Below are 10,000 nucleotides of genomic sequence, written 5' to 3' on the forward strand. Positions count from 1 at the left end.
ATCTTTGAACTGAATTTATTCCCAAAGCTTAAGAAATAAGAAGACCTCAAAAGGGGACAGGGCATTACAAAATAATTAAACGTGTGAACGACTGAGGCAAAGAGCCTCTGCTGGCACGACGTCTGGGTGACCCCTCAGATGGTCTTAATGATCCCCCACTTAAAAAAATGAAATGGAGCGCTGCAGTTCAATATCACCCAACTCAGTGCCTTCTGTTTTTGTGTAACACGTACCACAGGCAAGCCAGTGTACGCTCATGGAGCGTTTAGTTCACATAAAAATCCTTTACAATTGCCATAAAAACCATCCACGTGTCCTCGCGAGGCGCTAAAGAAGCTCTCTATGTAACTTTTTCCGTGATTTGCGAAAGTTGCTTCAAATTTTGTGTTTGGACAAACTGTTTGCTAACCAGTTGAACTCCTCATTTGATAACTTACAACTGTAACGAGCCGCAAAAGTCGTTGGTTCCATTGGTGGACACACCACAGTGAAGACATTACCTCGATTGGCAAACTCGTTGGTTTGATCGATGGCAAGAAACAGGTTTTCAGTTGGAAGCACACTCTATGCAAGTATTCGTGGCTCGATACAACCAAACAACAGGGCAAATAAATCCAAGAATTCAATCTCCGTTTACTATTTGACAAATCAACAGACTGGTTCGATTAGAGAACTTCTTTCTCCAGATTTCAGGAACATTCCAGGAGTGTTGGGCTTGATCAGCACTTGAGCGTTAATGCACGTGCACCCTGATAGCTCCTTATCTACTCCTGATTTTGCACATGCTTCCAAGTTGGACTGGAGCCAATCCAATTGCACATAGTATTTGTCCACTCTTAACGACCTCTGATCTTTCACGTGATTCCAAGGTGGACTGGAGCCAATGAAATCGCACAATAGAAAAACACCGCGATCTTTGACTACGATGAAAAAAACGGAATCGCCCAATTTTTAACACGCACTGCCTTCAGCGTTCCGCATAACAAGTCCACAATTCAGCCGTAAGTTACGCAAACAATAAATGGATGTTGTAGATGGTCAATCTTATTATTAATTATGTCTGATGGGTGACTGAAATAGTTTTTATTCTTTATTCAAAAGACCCTATCTTTCGTTTCCGTGCCAATATTAAAGTAAACGTCGGCGAATGCCAGAGGGTTTTTTTTTCTGTCACATAACATGCAAGCGTGTCATGGCGTTGTGTCTGTTTAAAATAAACCCTGAGAAACAACATCAAGCGTCTAAATCTCTGACTCGTGGTAACTTTTCCCGGGTTTCTTTCCTGTAATTTCCCCTGTTTACAAGCGGTCTGAGTTTTCGCACTAGTTTTCGTACTAAGAAAACGAAGACCCCGAGGTCTTAGGTCTAAGTTTTCGGAAGGTCTTACTTGTTTCACTAGGTTATTTTCCGGTGCCTCTGTTAAATTACATGACGATTTGAAAAGCCATTTTAGCTTTGTTTTCCCTCTCACCTAACACGCAGGCGCCTTCCGCTTCTCTACTTTTCATACAGATATGTGGAGCGAAAAATTGCCTGAATAAATTGCAAGAGAAGACAGCCGCCATCACTGCAATCAACAGACACAGACTAGAAGACACAAGCTACATGTCAATCATATTTTTACCAATCAGCAAAATTAAAGTAGGGCTGGCAAACGAACACTCGATGATTTTTTTTATGTTTCGTTTAATTCAGAAGAGCTAATATTTGGTATTACTGGGCAAAATTTTTGAGCACAGCGCAGTGGAAATTTCAACACAACAAGCTGATGAAATGCACATTCTTTGCTGATTGATCTCATTAATTAATGATAAAAATAGTTTTTTACTGTTTTTCTTTCCGTTGCGAGGAAATTTACTGTTGCATCTTATTCATTGAAGGCAGAAAAGTTGACCCGGTCTTCGAGAGTAAAAATATTATGGTCGACTGGTTATTTATTTATTTATTTTTTGGCCTTCTTTATTTGACGTGCAGAATGTCTATGAAATGTGAGCTTGCGTGACGATCTGCGTAGACGTGAAAAGATCAGATTTCATTTACCTGTTAAAACAATACATTCATCAGACCAATAGGGTAGGTCGTCTAGACAGAGAATAGGGTTTTGCGCTGGAAAAAAACGGGAAAGTTTGTATACGTAACCTGTATTTACGTAGAGTTCTGAGCTGGAAACATGAAATTTAAATGTGAAGGATAACGAGATTGCCAGCAGCAACAAAATTTGCGACCAGAGAACAACAAAAATTTTGTTCCGCGAATATCATATTTTGCCATCAGACAAAATAAATAAATAAATAAATAAATAAATAAATAAATAATAAATAAATAAATAAATCAATAAAAATAGGAAGTCCGACAAGAAATTTGCAAGTTTAACACAAAGACCACATTTATCCAATCCATGAGCTTGTGGACTACTGTTTTTGCAAAGTCAAAAATTCACACTTCTTGGTATGATCATTTATCACTAGGTAATTCCATCGTTTTGGAATTAAAAGGTGCTTTATTATTTATCAGCGTCAAATCTCACACAAATTCTTCATATTACTCTTATTTTTTTCCAGGAAAGGAATTCTTGTCGATTTTGCAGCTCACTTGTCAAGTAAATCAAGAACGCTTCCTTGTTTTCGTGATTTATGCACACGCTACGGGCCTTTTTGCCACCTCGGTGACATGGCGTGTAGCGCACTTATAAAGTGAACAACCACCAAACCGGTCGTATTCTGGGCAAGCATAGTGAAAAATTTGTTGATGATTTTGGCCTCTGTTACTACAGAAACACTACATTTCACGAAGAAATGAAAATTGTTCTAACTACTTAAATTCTTTGAGAATACTCACTGCAAACATCGAAAGGTTACTTCGAATACATCATGATTAACAGACTCTTTGTTCAACAACGGTCGTTTTACTGTGCAGTGAAAAGCGTGAATATTAGTCATGAAAATTTCACTAACAAAACTGCGCCCTCTGCAAATGATGCTAAAGCTTAAAGCTCGCCAAGACTTGCATCTCAAAGCTTAAATGCACGGTTTCCTTTCGGCATACTCCGTCTTCCGTAAACTAACTAGGGCGTTGCAAAAATTGAAATTATTTTTCAACTGATCGGATACTGGGTACCTGACTATACGTGGGCGAAAACTTAGAGCCAAGTTCCTAATTTCCTTCTTTTTAAAGAAGAATTAGCACAATATTGTCGTCTTGGTTACACTGAACTGGAAGACCTGCAGTGCAAACGATTGGCTTTTTATTCGGCGACAAGAGGCTTGAAATGTAAGCAAATCCAGTTTGAAATGAAAAAGGATTTGTCCGACTCTAAATGTTGAAGATACTCACTAGCACAACTTTGAAATTTATAGACACCTAATATCTAACAAGTAGTCACCGAAGAGAAGGTGAATAATTGTTTTAGTATACACCACTCAAACTGAAAAAAGAAAGCGAACCAAAAAAACTACTTTAAATTTGTAAAATGTGGTCGGAAACTTCAAATCTCGCACGCCGGCTACTCGGAGAGGAATAGTAATTGGATAATCAACTCCGAGTTGGCCAATTAGCGCACGCGGAAAGAACTATTCACTTGTGTGGTAATAATATTTTCGGTTTTTTAAAGACGTTAAGCTAATCAGACACCTATGTATCTTCAAATATAAAACACAATCTCCTTTCTTAAAGAAAACGACTTTACACTCTCACGCTAGAGGTCTCCTCTCAACAGCAGAGTAATGAATCCCTTTTCAAGTTCACATACCAATGAGCGCATACATGATCGCCACTTTTGGTTCTCCCACCCAGTTTTAAATGAGTTATTGGTCTTAATGAGGGTTGTTATGGAGGCTCCAAAGTGTTTTCCACAGGTACAAGTGGCTTTAAAAAGGAAAATGATTACAACAAAGTGGATCATTTAGAAGGGGAAACAATTTGATATTTGTTAACTACTTTTGTCAGGCAGTTTGTTAAGGTTGTCCAGGAGTCCCCAACTGTTGCCACGGCAACGGCACGACACTGCCAAAAGTATCTTTGATATCAGTATTTGAAAAATAACGCAAAAACTAATTTGATGACTTAGGGTTTTTCCTTTCTTTTTTCCCCTATAAAATTAGAAAATCCCATTAAACTCTTTCCTAATGAGAGAAATAAATCTAGCGGAACCTTCATAATTTATGAAAACATCGTTGGAAGATCGTTGGAGAAAATCCGCTAGATACCGTTTTGAAATTGTTTCTTAAAGAATGCGACGAAACTTATGTAGCGAAGGTACCAGAACTAACTTTTAAGATATTGCTAAACACCTCTGACAATTTTTTCCGCATTTTTTGTGATTTTAGGTCACTTTTTTTTCCCGGTCAAACGTTTGACGCGACCTAAAAACTTAGTCTTCATGCTTTGAGATGCTAAAGAATACCATACATCACGATAATTTACAACAAACGATGGTAATTTGGGCCTACAGTTTACACGTCGTATTTCAGTCGAATATGATTCAGATAAAGTTGATGATGCAAGCACTAAATTCAATTAAAGCGATTGTCTATTCCAAGCTTTATTATAGGCTTTCGTCTAAAAAATTTAATTTCGTGAATTAGTCTGTGCATTAATCGTGTCAGCGAGGGTTACCCGAGTATTTTTTAATGAAGTTGAACGCTTGTGAGAATAACGAGAAAAATCGGAAGACTTGCCAAGTTACATTATAATCAAGAAAGGCCGGAGAGCAGAAATAAATAAATCACTGAAAATACAAGCTTGTTATACCGTAAATATTATACCTCTTTGAGCAGAGTAAACTTCTACTTCAAAAAGCTCGAATGTAGAATGAGACCTCATGATCACATGTCTTCCCAACACGCTGGGCCAACAGAGGGTACGAGATCTGCGAAATTCCCCGTAACGAATACGATCTTCAATAGGTGCTTGACATTCCTGACCTTGTTCATCTGATCTTGAGGCTAAAAAAGGTGTGAATACAAATCAACATAACTGCACACCACATCTATAAATCACTCCATGAAATGATGGAACAAAAAGCTTGAGTATCATTTTAGCGGATTATGAGATTCTCGTTATAGTCCATTTTTGGTTATGTTTAAAATGGTTTAAACGTTTTTATATTTTTGGTTTGAGTGTTTCAGATTGTGGCAATAAGAGCAAGTAACAATAAAACTACAATAGTTTTAAACTAGTTTTAAAAACAAATTATAAATTCCAGGCAATATTTGCGTTTAATGTATATTCATTCATTCGGTGGACATCACTGCAGTGATGTACAATCTTGTAAACTTTTGGCGTTCGAATCGAAAGTTAACAAGAAAACAATGATATTATTTCCAGCCTACTGACGAAGTGTCTTTCCGCTTATCTCAGGTCATGTCAAATGGAGAAAAGCGTTTTCATCTGCTCATTCTGTAATCGATCCTATGTCAGAAGCCAAAAAAAAAAAGAAAAGAAAAAAAAAAACAACTGTTTTACAACTGTAAAACATACGAGGGTCTGTCTGTATGAGGGTATTGGAATCTCAGCCAACAGATAAATGGCTAGTTATTTCTCAGTTATAAGCCGAATTTTCAGTTATTTCTTAGCTACCCATTAATTTTGGCAAATCTCGGTACATTGTGCACGAACTTGCTTTCTTAAAATGGATTTGCTCACAACCTACAATTAATTCCGGAAATCACCCAACCTGCAGAGTTCCAAAACAATCCACGAGCTTGGTATCATTGGCCAACGACCTCACAGTTAGTTAATTGATTTATATTTTTCCTTGTTTAAAGGGAAATAAACAGGGGATCCTCACTGGTGCTTTTGGGGCTGGATATCCGTCTCAAAAACAATATGTGATAAAACAATAATTATTTAATTGGATTTTTGTGATGTTCATGAAGAAGCAAGGGTTTGAGGTAGAACCCACTTTCCTTGACCTTCATTATTCCGCAAGTGACAAACAAAAACTCTTCCAAAAAATGATTATTATTTGTCTTTGCTCCATTAAGAACCTTTAAAGCATCAATAAATAGAGGATGATATCACATGACCGCCGTGAATACGTACTTGTCTTTATCTTAGGGTGCTTTCCCTTTGTCAGAACTGCCCGACCAGACCCAGCAGTTTACAAAGAAAATGCAACAATTAGAAGGAACACTGGCATGATAATCCCTCGCATTCTTCTGGAGGAGTATATATCATCCTCGAAGTGTGTTAATTCAAAGGCGTTGTAGAGTTAGTCCTTCCAAATGCCTGGTGTGGCCGGTCAGTCTGTCAAATGGGAAGTGTCCTAAGAGTGCTGATAGTACATCTCACTAGTCAGTGCAGCAAAGGAGTGAGAGATAATTCAGCGCAAGAATGAAAACAAATCTTATCCCTCCGCCTTCATAACATGTTCCGTTTATTACATAGATAACAAAAATCCAAATCCGAGAAATTTCACTTTTTTATTCATTTTAAAAGCAGCGGAAAAAGTGATCGCCTTGACTGAAGAAAGTCACAGCTATAGTTTCACTGTCTTTGTATCTTGAAATGGAATTTTAGTTAATGACACCAAGAGCCACATGACTGCACGCATGAACAGGATGCACTAATAGTATGGTCTGACATGTCTGTAACCATGACGACATCAATATCCCCACATGTGAAGGATAACAATACCTTACAAAACTCATTAATAATTCATGATGGGAAAACAAAAGAAACATTTATTAATCAATATCTGTATATCTTACACAGATTTCTCTTCGTTGACTTAAACATTTCTTTCAATTTTCCCTGTTAAAATGTCTTGAATCACCACAAATACCTAGTGTTCATTAATACTTAAGAGCCGATGCCTGTAAATATCAAACATCGTCCGACAGTTCGAAAAAAATCTACCTCCATTTTATTTCATCAAAAGATTCCCTATATAAAAGTATTTTCGAAAATTTTATTTTTCGAGAAATCGAGCATTGTCTGATTTTGCCCAGATGGGGCTCGGAGCCACCCTCAAAATCGGCCACTTTTGTGAATGTTTAGCAGCCTCGTAAAGCAAGAACATGAAAAAAGGGAAACTATCTTTTATACCTCGTAAAAGTACACCATCTGAACTTCTAAAAACCGATAGTTGATATTTTTCTTTCGCTTTTCCAAACAATTTAGGGGCCCCCACATGAACCTCCTCTGAATCATGGTCGTTTCGCTTAAATTTTACTCTACATCCTAGGGTAAAAATCTCAGCTGGTGCGCATTGTTTTTTCAATAAAAAAATACTTTCTAGGGATTCTTAACCTTTCATTACAAACATACAAAAATTCTACCGGCGGCCTGTGAATATTTTCTTGTTGGGAGAATCAAACGTCTAAGCGATTTTCAGTCTTTCTGCATACCGCGCTGTTCCAATTCTAGCGCGTGTCGTGAAGGAAAAATTTTAATACTACTTTCCCTGATTTGTTTGAAAATTTCTTAAACCATATTTTTTTTTGTTAGAAAACCATAGCCAAGACAAGTAATGTTCTCTCTCGTATCTTGGATTATCCTTATAAATTCTCCAATTGAAGCTTCTTTGGGGAACACTAACATTAGCGCGTGACAGTGCTTGCATGACATTTTAATTTGCATTTGGTGCGATTTCCATTGTCAATACTTTTTATTATTGCTATTAACTTGCTAGGTTTCTTCGAGTTGAGGATTTACAAGAATGTAATATTTGAGGTCTTGTATATTTGTATTTGGTGATTTTAAAGGTTTCATTGATTTTCCAGCCGTGTTAAATTACATATGTTTGACATGTCAACTTTTTTTCGAATCCAGAAAATAAAATAAAAAATCTTACTCCAAATGCAATGAATTTGTAGCGATTGTTTCCTGATGTTTCAGTGGAGCGGTATTTTAGGTGGTGATTCTTGAATCCTTTTCCAATCATACATTTTTCCGCCGAGGTATTTTAGCAAATGGAAATGTAAATAATCGATATTTCCCACGATATGCCTGGGACCGTTAATTTCTACAGCTACGTATACGTTTGCGCTGTTTCAACCCGTCTTTTGATCAGCGCAGCAATCCCAAACTAATTAACCCGTGTAACTAAACTTTAACGAGGATATGGATCTCTGTGGGTTTTCTAAATTTGTTGGTGGTCCTTGTGGCGCGAGTACAGATTACCCCGCAAACATTGAATGTGTTTCTATCCGAGACTGCGATAGAGACGTAAAAGGACACCTAACTGTTTGCAAAATCAGCGACGACTTTGAGGTACTAAATGAGTCAACACTTCTCCTTGTTCGAGCAGATAAACAATACCTACCATGTTATGTTATGTTATGTTGTGTGTGTGATATTGTATTGATAGCTTATGGATTTTCGCAGTGATCAATTCACGATCGCAGGCACAGAGAACATGGGTGGAGTGGGGGGCGCTGCACAGGAAAGCGAGAGAGGAGAGTCAAAGGGCTGGGCCTTAAAGGCTGGTTACACGTACGACGCAAGCATAAGCATAAGTACAAGCATAAACACCAGGTTATTTACACGTGCGATAAGCATAAGCACAAGGTGATTGCGATTGTGCTTGTGCTTGTTCTTGTCCTGGTTTACACAGGTGACGCAACGACATAAGCATAAGCGCAAGCACAAGAAAAAGGAACAATATCCTTTTCTTGTTTATGCTTGCGCCGCCCCGGTTTACCTGTTGCTTTCTTGTGCTTATGCTTGTGCTTATGCTTGTGCTTGCGTCGTACAAGTAAACCAACGTTAAATAGCCAAACCACGGATGGCACACCGACATAGACATTGTATACCACGAATAATGCATGAATAAATAAATAAAGAATAAAAAGAAAGAAAGAAAGAAAGAAATAGAGACGATGATACTTGATATATTATACAACTAAAAATCCTTTTCAGCGTATATTCAACCATGCGAACTGAGAGTGATATTTGCAGGAATTTTTGCACCTGACGAGAACGACGTAACAGCCACTGTATGCCCGCGTCATCGTGACCTGTTTGGGACTCGCTGGTGGCGCGCCAAAGGGAGTCATGGTCGAGTCTTATGCAGTATTCCTCAAGTTCTTGCTGTCCATAAGTCTCCCTCCACCACTGGCGCATGCGGCCTTACCTTCGCTCTGTCAAAGTTTGTGCAAAAGACGCAAAAGTTGTTACTTCCTGTAGGATCAGGTATGTACATGCGCGGCTAACGCCGTCATTCACATCCCCCACCTCCCTTTTGCCCCCACACCAGATAACGTAACAGTTTTCAGTAATATAACTGTGGCGGACCACTGTACAAAAAAGTCGTTCTACGTGAAAGTCTCTTTCTATAATGACCTCGAACAATTCCCTTTTAATTCCAGCTGTCTGTAAGAGGTGTAAGGCAAATTTGGCTTCGCTCAGCAAAAGAGAATCGGATATTGACAATGATGGAAATTACTCTGATGATGGAAATGAAGGTGAGGAAGATGGCGACGATGAAAGTGATGACGATCTAGAAGTTACCATCGCTGCTAAGCATCTAGTCTTTCAGAAAGAGGTAAGGAAAATTTTCACCATTGCCCGCAGGAAGTTTACGGCAATGCCTTTTAGCGGGAGAATAGAGAATATAAATTGGTGGTTATACGGCTTGACTCGGACAAGAAAGTAAACACTGAAATTCTACTTGATCCACGGTTATAACTAAATATTTTCTTTATTCGTAGGATGAGCAAGAGTGCAGCTTTGTGGTGGCTGAGGTTAACCTGACAAGTTCGCTCTGTGGTCTCAGAATAGCTGATAATACCATTGATTCTGACCACATTACTTCCGACACAGCTTCTTCGTCTGAAGAGGCGGTTTGTGATGAGCGTGTGGTGCGTCGTCGTAAGTTGAATGCCTTCCTCGAAGAATGTCGCGTAATGCCGCTTAGTCGAAAGCCCATGCTTCCATGGGAAGAGGCTAGTGAGAGATCAAAAGAGCGTTATATCGAACGCACATTGAACATAATAACTGCAGTCTTAAATACTGAGTCCGAGGAGAACGCTGCATGCTTGTGGAAGGCTCTACAAAG

The sequence above is a fragment of the Montipora foliosa genome, chromosome 10, assembly GCF_036669935.1.
Source record: "Montipora foliosa isolate CH-2021 chromosome 10, ASM3666993v2, whole genome shotgun sequence".
In the NCBI taxonomy this organism is placed as follows: Eukaryota; Metazoa; Cnidaria; class Anthozoa; order Scleractinia; family Acroporidae; genus Montipora; species Montipora foliosa.